This window comes from Vombatus ursinus, unplaced genomic scaffold (assembly GCF_900497805.2).
Source record: "Vombatus ursinus unplaced genomic scaffold, bare-nosed wombat genome assembly UNPS02009205.1, whole genome shotgun sequence".
Lineage (NCBI taxonomy): Eukaryota > Metazoa > Chordata > Mammalia > Diprotodontia > Vombatidae > Vombatus > Vombatus ursinus.
In genome coordinates this window covers 22465788-22478581 of record NW_020948983.1, presented here as the reverse complement: position 1 = coordinate 22478581, position 12794 = coordinate 22465788, and the positions used below count along the sequence as shown (strand labels likewise).

General features: G+C 37.4%; 1 protein-coding gene across 3 annotated transcripts in view; it reads right to left on the bottom strand.

The window, feature by feature from the left end:
• The window catches only part of SH3GL3 (SH3 domain containing GRB2 like 3, endophilin A3), a 136908-nt gene that overhangs the window by 123235 nt on the left and 879 nt on the right, over positions 1–12794 (bottom strand). The window lies entirely within an intron of this gene.

Below are 12794 nucleotides of genomic sequence, written 5' to 3'. Positions count from 1 at the left end.
AGACAGTTTCAACTTTCTTGCCTCCCATTACCAAAAAGCAAGCCAGATTTACCAACACTACCCATTTGTCCTCTAAGCCTTCCCTGGGGAGTAACTGTTCAATGACCACTCAATATTGCATTGGTAGCAGTGTAGAGGGTCAATCAATTTCAGATTACTTTAAATAAAGGGTTACACTGAGCCTGCCTTTGCCATTCATTACCCATGTCAATAAACAATGATGTGTTTGCCCCTCCCTATACTGCTGGGGCTCAGACCACTGTCTACTCTGCCAGGGCTTGGCCCTGTTCCCCTCTGCTAAGGCTGCTAAACTGTCACTGCCTATAGGCCATGGAAAGAGTACTCCAGGTGCTGTCACTGGGCCCTGACTCTAACCTCCTGTCCTAGGATCAAGTCCTGCCTATTGCTCCTATCACAACCGTCTTCAGCAGGACCCATAGAAAAAAGCCCAATCCTCGATGTTGAATACCTCCTTGTGTGAAGATTTATTCATATAAAAAAAAAGGTTAGCAGGCCGTGTGTCTAGATCCCATGACTTCTAAAACTTTGCAGGACAGAACTGGAAGGATTAGATGTATCCTAGAAGTCAAATGAAGTAAATGCAACCAAGGCAAAAAAAAAGCCAAGCATGAACTGCAGGTTCACATGGGCAGTACAAAGTCCAAAGTTGAAGTCAGCCAAGTAGTATGACTGAGCAAGGGACTCAAAGGTAAATTCTGATCCAACAGCAGAAATCATTTTTTAACCCTCTTTTACACTCCCTATTATACATGGGCAAGGACTAATGGGTGTGTGTTGACAGCCAAGAGAGAATTAGAGCCCTGCTAGTACAATTTAAGCTTGATTAAGGCACAGACTAAGGGCTTGGCTACTGAAAAGGATAATTAAATTGAATTATGTTACCAAATTAAATAATGGGGGGAAAAATGCCCAAGATAATGGTCTCGTGCTGGCCTATGACTGTCTTTCTCCCATAGGCCTTGTATCTGATAGAGGTAAAGAGGTTTATTCAAGCATTAGGGCTGGGAAGAAAGAGTCTTACTAAACACTGCTGAACTGTTGTTTCCCCATGTCAAGAGAAGAATGCACTCAAACATGATAACTTCTGGAGTCCTATTTTCAACCCAGCTTAGCTGACTCCCCTGCCTACTTCTTCATTTCTAGCTCAGCAGCTTTCTCTTGCTGGCAGGTCTTCCATACCTATGGATTCCTCCTTAGATTGTTGAGCTCAGATTCAGAACCCTCATTTGAAAAAGTCCTTTTCCTGCCATACTCACTTCCATCTGGGGTCAGCCTCTAACTCCATAGATCACTTCTCTGACTTGCCCTGGGTTACCTAAACCCTTACCACCACCACCACCCCTTCTAGCTCCCTTTTGTGTGTTGGTTTTTCCTATTAGAAAATAGGGTCCTTAAGGGACAGCTAGGTGGTGCAGTAGATAGAGCACTGGCCCTGTCAGGAGGACCCGAGTTCAAATTTGGCCTCAGACACTTGACACTTATTAGCTATGTGACCCTGGGCAAGTCACTTAACCCCAACTGCCTTAAAGAAAAAAACAGGGTCCTTAAGAGCAAGAGCTAGTTTTATTTTTACTTGTATCTGTGTTCCCAGTGTTTAGCACAGTGCCTTCCACATAACAAGTGTTGAACAAATGCTTTATCTAAGCCACTGCTAAATACCTTGATCCAACGTACTTGCCTGAATTTCTTAGATTCATACCACCTACTTGGCCTTGATATTGGCTTTTTTGTCATAGAATGGGTTCCCTTCTCCCTGAAACACAAGTTCCTACTATATAGAAGAGGTGATGGAAGATGGAAGCACCTTCTTATTTTATATTTATAAAAGGACATTCCAAATACATTACAACTCACTACTTTCAAAGTTCACAACTGCAAACATGCTAAAAATGATATATATTATTCAAGTTGTTTTCAGTGCTCACTAAAATACACACACACACACACACACAAACAAACAAACAATAAGGGAACTGTGGAACACATTTTCAATAGAAACTAGGGCTGGTAAGAAGGAATAAAATACTTTATTGTGCTTCTCCATCGAGGTGGCAAAGCATTACACTGACTGTAACACAAGTTCTCATATGACTTTTGTTTACTTAAAAAAAAGGAAAGAAAAGAAAAAGGGCACATTTTGTAAAAGTGATTTCTTTGACCCATGGATTACTAACTTTTTAAAAACTCAGTTATGATGTAATGTGGAAATGACTTAACTTTTACTCTCACTAAGTACAGGATCAAAGGCTTAATCCTACTAGGTTGTGACCATGACTACAGGCACTATTAAATCTTTCAAATGAGTTTCTGCTATTAAAAAAGAAAATAACATGGACATCTTATATCAGTAGCCATAAACACAACACTTATTCCTAGGCTCTTTCCCTCCCTTGGCTGTTGGAATATAACAGAACAGAGTTAATGAATAAATATACTTGATTCTAGATACACCTATCCACACAAACTAGGTGGAAAGGTAAGGGGCATATCAACCAGGCTAGTGAATCCTCAGGAACCAACTGCCACCCAACCCACTCTCCACCCATCTGTCTCCCTGCCATTACTGCTACCCTTTTGTCACTCACATAATACATATACATAGATCCTTGTTGCAGTGAATGGGACATGGGAAAACAGCATGCTATGGAGCTGAACCTGGAGTCAGATGATTTGAATTCAAGTCTCTTCTCCATTACTTATTAGCTATGTGATCTTGGGCACTAATAATAATAGAAAGACATTTATCTAATGTTTTAAGACTGAGGGTTGCACTGATACTATACCCACAAAATATTAAAAAATAATCAGGTCTCTAGTACATGGGATACTTTTATTGAGAATTTATAAAAATATATAGTCAAGCATCATGTAAAATGAGATGCCATAGACATAGATGCTTTCTTGTGAATCAGGTATTACCACTATTTTATGAAGGAAAAAATGAAGTGACTTGCTTAGGGGTCACATAACTAGTAAATGTCTGACTCAGGATTCAAACTCAGACATTTTGACTTCTTTCAATCAATCAACAAACATTTATAAAGTACTTACCATGTTCCAGACATTAAGATATTCAAGAACTGTTTTTCACACTATACATACAACCTTGGCCTCTCTTTTACCTATGTAAACCTCTGAGTCTCAGTTTCCCTATCTGTAGTATGGAAATAAAAATACTTATACTACTATAGATTTAACTAGAAAATTTTTCACCAGGGGTAAAAACTTGGGTGGGGGAAGGGGGTTTAAGAGGCAAAATCGTGAAACCACAGATTTTTTCAACTTTTGAGAGGAGGTCAGATCGCTCAGGTTACCAGAGAAATTAGGAGAGAAACTCAAATCCAGGAGAAGCGTGCCACAGTGACAAGACTGTGGGAGTGGAGCTGTGTGGGCCAGTAAAGTACTACATGATGAGATGGAGGTATAATGCCACCACAAAACCCTCCTGGGAGAAAGTGCACACCTCACCCCTATGTCAATCAATGTCCTAGAACTTAGCCCTGTTTGGTCTGTGCTACTCATTTATGGCTTTGCTATCTATAGGGCTATTGTATCAGATTAGCACATAAAGTACTTTTTTTTTTAAAACAGAAAGTGATATATAAAAGTGAGCAATGACGACAGGCATGCCATAGTTGATAGAAGGCTAACTTTAGGCCCAGAAAGAGCTGGTTTTGAGTTCTGCCTCTAGCACAAATTAGCAGTGTGACTTAATTTCTCATTGCCCCAGGCAACTCTCTAGAACCATAAATTACTTACAAGATATTAATCTATATGGAAAAAAAGAGAGTTCCACATTGGGAGTTAACATAGATCCCAGATCTGGATCAAAAAAATACAGATTATTATCACCATCATTATATACTTCAATGGATCTGTGATCTTATCAGGTACTACAGGTTCTCCCTGCATGTTGCACATTATAATCTAGGCATGCCTCTTTTTCCTGTGATTTTTTTTTGTCTATGTCCTTCCATAAAGTCTTCACAGAAGACCTACCAAAAGAGCAATAGGCCTTCCTCTAGGTATTTGAGCATTCCATGGACAACTAAGTATTTGGGCTGTCCATGTGTTGTCACTTCTTGCTCTTGCTCTATGACCAATATTGTTTGCTTCCTTCTCCAATAACATAATTGCAGGGTTTAAAGAGAATCCAGAAGTCATCTAGTTCAATCCATACCTGAATAAGAAATCTGCTTCCTCTATGTTATACGTGACAAGTGACCATCCAGCCTTTACTTGAAGACTTCCCCTAAGAGAGAACCATTCTACTCTTGTATATCTCTATGCCAGTATTTTCCTTAATGCTAATCATAGCTTTGCTATTACATGATATGTAAAATACATGATATTACATGATATGTAAAATACTATACAAAATCTTCAATAATATACTACAAATCTATAGAAAGCAGTCAAAGAATACATAGTAATAAAAATCAAATGGATGAAAACTATCTATTGGCCAGACTATGACATGTATTTGGATGGATAGCCCACTGAGTTAGTCCACTGGTACACATCTATCTTGGACAGGCATTAATGAAAGACAATGAGATGGACCCAGAATTAAAGAGGAACAAAAAGACTTTGGAGAAAATGAGCCCACTTTCAACAAGCCCAAGCTGCTTTCCTATTAAAAATTCTTGTTGACTTTCTAAGATAAAAACTCAACTTCTAACAACAATATATTTATGGCTACATTGTATGGCTATGAATCACAGAATATCACAGCAGCAGAAGAGTCAAAATTTTAAGTGGTCCAAGAGGAAATGGAGAAATTAAGTGGAATTAAGTAGGCTACAACATATAGCCAGTGATGTCTTACATAGAAGAAATGATGCAAAAAGTCACAACTGCTGTTGTTATTATCATTATTATTATTATATGAAAGACAATGTTTTACAATGCATGGGGAAATGGCTCCAGAATCCAGATGACTTTGGTTCCAAGTCCTGCTTCTGCCACATGCCTGTGTAAATCCAGGCAAGCTGGAATATACCAGACAACTTCCTCAGACTCTAAGCTTTCAGAAAGGATATCCATTTGCATTTGTAGAACAAGTTTCCTTTTCCAGAAGCTCACTACACTAGTGAAACCAAGTTTGTGCCCCCAAAAAAAAAATCATTAAAAAAATCATTATTATTGAGAGTCAACCACTGAACAACCCACAACTAGTAACTGATAAACTAAGATAAACCTCTTGGTGGTCAAAAAACTTCTAGAGTCCTTATCTGATCATTTTTACAATTAAGAAATACCCATTCACTTCAAGGGCTACTTATGCAGCACAGAGGACTTTTCAAGTCTCTTAGCATAGGCCTATATCACTGGATATAAAAGTGTGGCCTTCTGACACCAGAGATCTGCAAATTAATCCAGATGTCTTCATGAAAATTCCAGGCATTCAGTAAGAAATGAGAGGTACTATTACTTTCCCTTTTGAAATTCACTAGACAAAAAGCACTAGGCAGTTAACCACATTTATATGCTATCAGATAAAACAAAATTTGGATAGATCCCACCATCTCCCTGCTACAGGACAATATTGCGGTGGTCACTTATAGACAAAAAGGAAGTAAAGGAGCTTCTAGAATTTCAACAGTACCTAGGCTATTGCTCTGTATTCAGGAGCAATTCCAGGTAACTCTCCATTTTCCATCAGCACCTCTGCTATCTTTAGACTCCACATGCCTCAGTCACAATAAACTGATCAATAAGCTGGTCACCTGAAATTTCATCACCTTGCTGATTGACTCAAGTTTTTTTTTTTTTTTTTTAATATTCCCCACCTTCTGAAATTCCCTCAGTGGTTTCTCCCTTCTAATTAGAGGGAGGAGCCATAACCAAAGCCTTCCTTTAAAAAGTGCTCTGAACTTTTCAGGTAACTCTCCATTTTCCATCAGCAGTTCTGCTTAGTTTCATGCCTTCCCTAGGATAAGCTGATCACCGAAATCTGATTACCATGTGGTCTGACAGTTTTTGATACTCAACGCCTTTAATTCCCTCAGGGTTGGAGGATAGAGCACAGTAAACGATGCCAAAAGCCATCCTTTATAGAGGTCTCTAATGTTCAGAACTTTTCAAATAACTCAGCTTTGTTTCCAAACCCAGGAACATCATACCTCCTGGGGACCCTTCCCCATTTTTCAGTTTCCTTGTGTGTTGTCTTCCCCTATTAGATTGTAAGCTCTTTAAGGACAAGAACAGTCTTTCTTTTTTGTACCCCCCAATTCTTAGTACAGTGCCTAGCACATAGTAGGTGCTTAATAAATATTAATGAATTAAATTGAATTCAGGAGTCACCTACTAATATCACACAATTGTAAGTGCTTTTGTCCAGTTTGGCTTGTTTGTACAGAGGCACTAAAAACATTTCATTCTGCACAAATCCTTTGTGCGAATAAACAAAGGATAAAAAACCTAAGACCATAATTCATTCACTGAGTTCTGCACTTGAAAATTTATAAGGAGAAAACCCACAAATGTTGAAAAGACTAACTTACTAGGCATTATTCTAAAGCATGAAACAAGGATAAAATGCCTACCTTTTTATTTGGGTAAATGATACATGTGACCCCTCTGAATCCTATCATCATCAGGGGTCATAGAGGGAGTCTAATTAGAAGGCCTGGGAGTGGTGAGTCTGTTAGGTCTGACCCTAAAAGATGACAGAAAGGGAGAGGAAAGGAAAAGAAAGGTAAGGTTTTTCTCACATCATCCAGGTGTCCAAGTAAAAATCTATACAAACAAGGAAGAAGGGAGGAGAGAGAGAAAGAGGACAAAGGTTGACACTTTAACCTTACTCTAAACTGAAACAGTAAAAGGAAGAATCTCTCTCTCACACACACACACACACACACACACAAACACACAGACACACACCCACAGAGCTGGGTATAGGTTGTTGTTGTTGTTGTGTTTGTCTTTCATTCTCGAAGGACCATGACATCAGGGAGATGACATGACTTGCAGTAGACTTGGATTTAAGTGAGGGAGGGCTGTGCAAGGTCACCAGCCTCATTTTCTCCTCCACAGCCATCTGGATCCAGTGGCCAGATATTCATCAGGCCAACTGGAGATGGCCCAGTGGGTACAGAAAAACATTTCACTCAATAATAATAAGGAAATAGGATAGAAAGAGGAATTGGGGATATACAGGCCCAGATTTGGGGCAATTAAGGAAGGGATTGGTCCTAAACAAAACAAAATCTAATCAAAGATATACAAAAATATTTGGAACTCTTTTTGAGGTGGCAAAGAATGGGAATATATGGAGGGCATTCATCTACTGGAGAACAGCTACACAAGTTATGGTTTATAAAGGTGGTAGAATACAATTGTGCTTTAAAAAATGAAAGAAGTGGTTTCAGAGAAACCAAGGAAGACTTACATGAACTAATGCAGAGTGAAGTGAGCAGAAGCCTGAGAACAACTTATACAATGACAAAAACAACTTTGAAAGGTGTTAGTAATTTCAATCAGCATAATGGTCAAGCACAAGAAGAGGTGAAAGCCTTAGAATGCAGTATAAGACACATACACAAGTATGAATATCTGTGTTTACACATACATACAGACACACACACACAGAGACACTTTTTTTTTTCCTTTTGGACATGACCAATGGAGAAGTTTGTTTTGCTTGACTATATATCTTTGTCACATGGGAAAAAATTAAAGCAGACTAAGATTTTTATCACTTCAAATTATTATTCCACCCCTTTAATATTGCCAAATAAACATCTTACTTCACTTTTTTTGTTCCCTTTACTTGCTTATTCAATCACTTCCACTGATGAAACCACATATGTTGAAAAGCCAACCAAAGACAACCATGAGAATGCATAGGTGCCCTGTACTGTCCAGCTGATAGGAATATAAAACCCAACAAGTTAGCTTCCAGGAATGCAAAACATCATTAAAAACAAGAACTGCCTACACTGGGGCAGCAGTACCACCCACAGTTTAAATTTAACAGCTAAACGAGTGATGCTTATGAGTTGCCACCAATCACCCTTCCAAAATAAACAGCAGAATATATTCCAGGGCTACAGATGTACAATTCAAAAATATATATTCGCTTGTAATCTTTAGGGGGAAAATGCTAATGAGTTGGCAGAAATCATTTAAGCAGTTGTATTCATCAGAAATTCCTATGGTGATCATCCCATATTTAATAGAAGCAGCTTCTAATGCAGGCGTATACTCTGAGCTGTTGAAAGCTATGACATTATCATTGTTTTAAATCTAGCAGCTTTATGTAGGGAAGAATAGAAAGAGGAAAGGTTGAGAAATCAATTAGAAAGCATTTTCAGTAATCCAGATATCAGATCTGGATGAGAACATATAGTAGAGGGGAGGGAAAAACACATTCAAAAGACACTTCTAGGTACACAAATGAATATACTTGTTTTATTAAAATAGCAATGCCTCTTTTTATTGAATAAAATATCCAAAACTGGTTAAGTTTAAGACTTAATAGTCAAAAACTTACATCTTAACTTTTTTAAGTCATGGACTCCTTTAGCAATCCGGTGAAAATGATGGAGCCTTCCTCAGTATAATGTTAAATGCATAAAATAAGATACAGAGGATTATAAAGGAAACTAATTATGCTGAAATATAGTTTTCAAAATATTAAAAACACTAAGTTCACTGATCATACATTAAGAATCCCTAATTGAAATGTTTATTGTTTTTGCGAATGTAATAGCCTTCCTGATACAGAATAGTAATAACATTGTCTAATTACCCATAATAAAACTGGTTTTCTTCCTGATAAATTCACAAGTATCCTGATTCCATTAGCTCTGGTAAACAAAGTGACCAAATAACAATTTAGTTTCCATAAGCCACTAAAAAAATTGTTAGGAAAACATATCAAAATGGATCAGAGCTTCAAAACATATGTATGTACTTTTAAAAAAAATGAAACCTTTGAGTAGTCCAACCCCCAATATTTTACAATTGAGGAAACTACAGAGACAAAGGCCCTGGGCGGTGAAGTAAGTGGCTTTTTCAAGGTGGAAAGATTGTGCATATCAGGCAAGAGACCTGGTTCCTCGTCCTGATTTTGCTATTTGTGACAATGAGCAAGTCATTACTTTATCTCTCTGAAACCTAGATTTCTTATCTGTAAAATAAAGGTGTTTGACTAGATGATGTCTCAGGTCTCTTCTGGGTCTAAATTTGTGATTTTAAGTTTATATTACTTACACTCTCAGAATGTGATTTTTGTAAGGAGAAAAATGACTAGATTGTATCTTCTTGAGGAGCCTGAATTATTCAAATAATTTTACTTAAATAGCTACCATTTGACTCAAAGAAATGTAACATGGATTTATATGTTAATTAATAAAGAACATTAAACCTTCTAAAAATGAAAAGAATAGTTATGGTTTGCCTTAAAATATTTTCTAATATGTATAAAAGAAAATACATAATTAAGTTTACAGAGTTCTTTTTTTATATCTTTTTCACAAAGAAGCTACCTTCATTTCCTACCTAGAGAGGTTCATCATTTATAGTTATCATTTACAGTACAACACCAAGGTCAATTTAATATATTACAAAGTAGAGTTGGGAAAACTGCAGAAAACCTCAATAGCTGATAATCATTCTTGTTTGGAAGGTTCAGAAGTAGTTCAGACAACTAAAACAAAGTTTCAGGAGGCTTTTTTGCAACTGACTTTTATTATCAAAATTCTAATAAATAGTAGTGTCAATAGACAACCCAAAAGAGTCAGGAGGACCTGAGTTCAAATTTGGCCTCAGACACTTGACATTTACTAGCTGTGTGGCCCTGGGCAAGTCACTTAACCCTGATTGCCTCACCAAAAAAAAAAAAAAAAAAAAGACTGGAGGCAGGGATATCAAATGTTGATTAACTGAACAGGTGAGAAGAATTAAATCCCACTGGGAGAAGTTAGCAGGGTATGTGACTGTTGTCATGAACACAGAATGAGGAAAGAGTAACACATTCAAAAGATTAGTCATACCTAGCACACAGCAAGGACTCAATCTGCAGCACAAATCATCAAAGACCAGGTTCCCTCTGGACCTCTCAGCAGCTCATCCACACAAATGAACAAAGTCCCACAAGACACATTCAAAGTACCATACGCCGGACATGTTGACTTCTTCGGATAAATGGCAAACCAGCAGAACACAAATACACATGTGGAAAGGAAAGCAATTATGGGACCCAGATTACCTGGGCCAAACTGGTTCATTCCTCAATACTCATTTATTCTGCAATAGCAGAATCATAAGGAATAGCATAGTAATGTCCCTGGTTAAATTTCTGGAATAATAGTAGTCCCAGCCAGAGAAGAAATGTTAGTTCACTTTCCAGTGCAAATGTAGCACCACCTCCCCTCTTTCCCTACTTTCACTTTGTTATTCTAAAAGAGGGAACAGAGAAGGGAAAAATATCGGAGGCTGAATTTGAACTCGGATGTTCCTCAGTCCAGGCCCAGTGCTCTCCTTGGGACACCCAGAATAGGAAAGCAGCTGTGTTAATATCTACTTTTCTAATTAAGAGAAAATCAGATGATCAAAAATGTTTAAATTCCCTTAGTACTTACAGGCTATATATCCCACCATTAGTTATACAGTTGTTCACAACACTTAAAATTGTTTTTAGTTATTTCTTTTACATATGTCTTGTTTTCCTAACTAGATTACAAGACCCTTAAGTACAGGATCCATATATGATACACCTTACAAGTTTTGATAATAAATGTTATTTTTTTAGCACTGTCTCTCTGGGAAATTGGTCTATTTCTTATCAACTGACCCGATCTAGCTAGGTGGTACAGTGGATAGAGTGCCAGGCATGGAGTCAGGAAGACTCATCTTTATGAGTTCAAATCTGACCTCAGACACTAGCTGTGTGACCTGAGCAAGTCACTTAATCCTGTTTGCCTCAGTTTCCTCATCTGTAAAATGAGATGGAGAAGGAAATGACAATCCACTCCAGTACCTTTGCCAAGAAAACCACAAACAGGGTCACAACAAAAGTCCCCCCCATCTTTTCCAAAGTGAAGGATACAGTAGGTAGGGAACTTTGGAGTAGTGAATTAAAATACATTACCAACTCAATACTCTTCTCTGGCCTCAAGACATTTACTAACTTCGTGGCCCTGGACAAGTCTCTTCCTTGTCTGTAAAATGAGCTGGAGCAGGAAATAGCAAACCACTCCAGCATCTTTGCCAATAAAACCCCAAAAAAGGTCACAAAGAGTTGGCTACAACTCAAAATAACTAAACACCAATAACAATAATCTTCTTATTTGGGATTAATTTCTACTATTATCTTTTATCCTCAATATGCTTCCAAAACTATTCATAACCTGGGTACACAGTTCTTCAACTTCTACAAATTAAAGTTTTTTTAATATGCAAAATAGGGGGAATAAGGGATTATTTTTTCCTGGAAATTATAAGTAATTATTCTTGTTCATATCTAATAAAACCTTTTTATTCTGCCATTTTCCTGTTTTCTTATTGAAAAATTATCCCTTTTATTATGTCTTCATCTTATCAACATGCCTTTAAAATAAGAATGAAAATAATACAGAATGAAAAACTTGCAATGTTAGTTTGAAGGACCTTTAGAAAACAAGTTCAAATCCCTCATTTTACAAATGAGAAAACTGAGGTCCTGAGGAAACTGAGGTCCAGAATAGTTAAGTGATTACCTAAAGTCACAGTTATCATTTAATGGCAAAAACAACAACAACAAACCAACCACAAGACTAGAATACAAGTCTCCAGATTCCCTTTTCAATGCTCTTCTTTCTTCCAATACTGTGGTAATTTTGCATAAAATAAAACTATTATAATTCCGGTAAGAAAACTGGAAGGATAACACATTTTAAATGTTATGGGACTCGAGTATTTTTTCTTCCATAATTGTATCTTTTTCTATTACGCTAAATCCTGTGTGATTTCTCCCCCTTAATTTGTTGTGTTGGAGTATCTTTAGAGGAGATAAACTTTTATCTGTTTAGCATTTCAAATGCAAAATGTAAGTTTCTGCTACTAAAACGTTGTGTATTCTTACTTCTCAAGTGGGACATTCTACACCAGATCCACAAATTTCTGTTTCAATACAGTTTATTTTACCCAGTTCAATCACTTGAAGCATTTCATCACTACAATTTCTCCAAACCCTTCCACTTTCTAGTATTTCAACACTTTCCTCTTGGTTAGTCAGTCAAAAACCAACTCTAACTACAAAACTAGAAGTTACACAATGCTTTTGTGGTGGTTCCCTTAAAGACTTCCCCCCTTTCATTCCACCTTTGTTAAAGTTTGTAGTTTTAGAAACACCTCAGTTCTCTAGTTACTCAACATGCCACTATGATATATACAAACAGCAATTTCTTTAGCTATCTGATACTAGATTAGTTAAGTAGTAGCAGAATGTAGTACATTCCTACACTACAGTATACTATGGCTACATTGTGAAAAGTTGGGACAGCAAGACCCTCAGCATGGTTCAAAGTACATTACAAAAGTTCCCATGAAAAAGTTAATGGGGGGGGGATAGGGAGAAGATGTAGTGTTTTTGCATTCTGGCTTGAAGCTGATAAATATTCCTTTAGAACTCATATTGTGTCTCATTCAGAAAAGCAAAAACTGGAATGGGAGGCAGGCCGGAGTTCCGGCGCCCTGAGAGAAAAATTAAAGGGAGAGAGAGATTCAGAGGCCCAGGCGCTCTCTCTCTCTCTCTCTCTCTCTCTCTCTCTCACACACACACACAC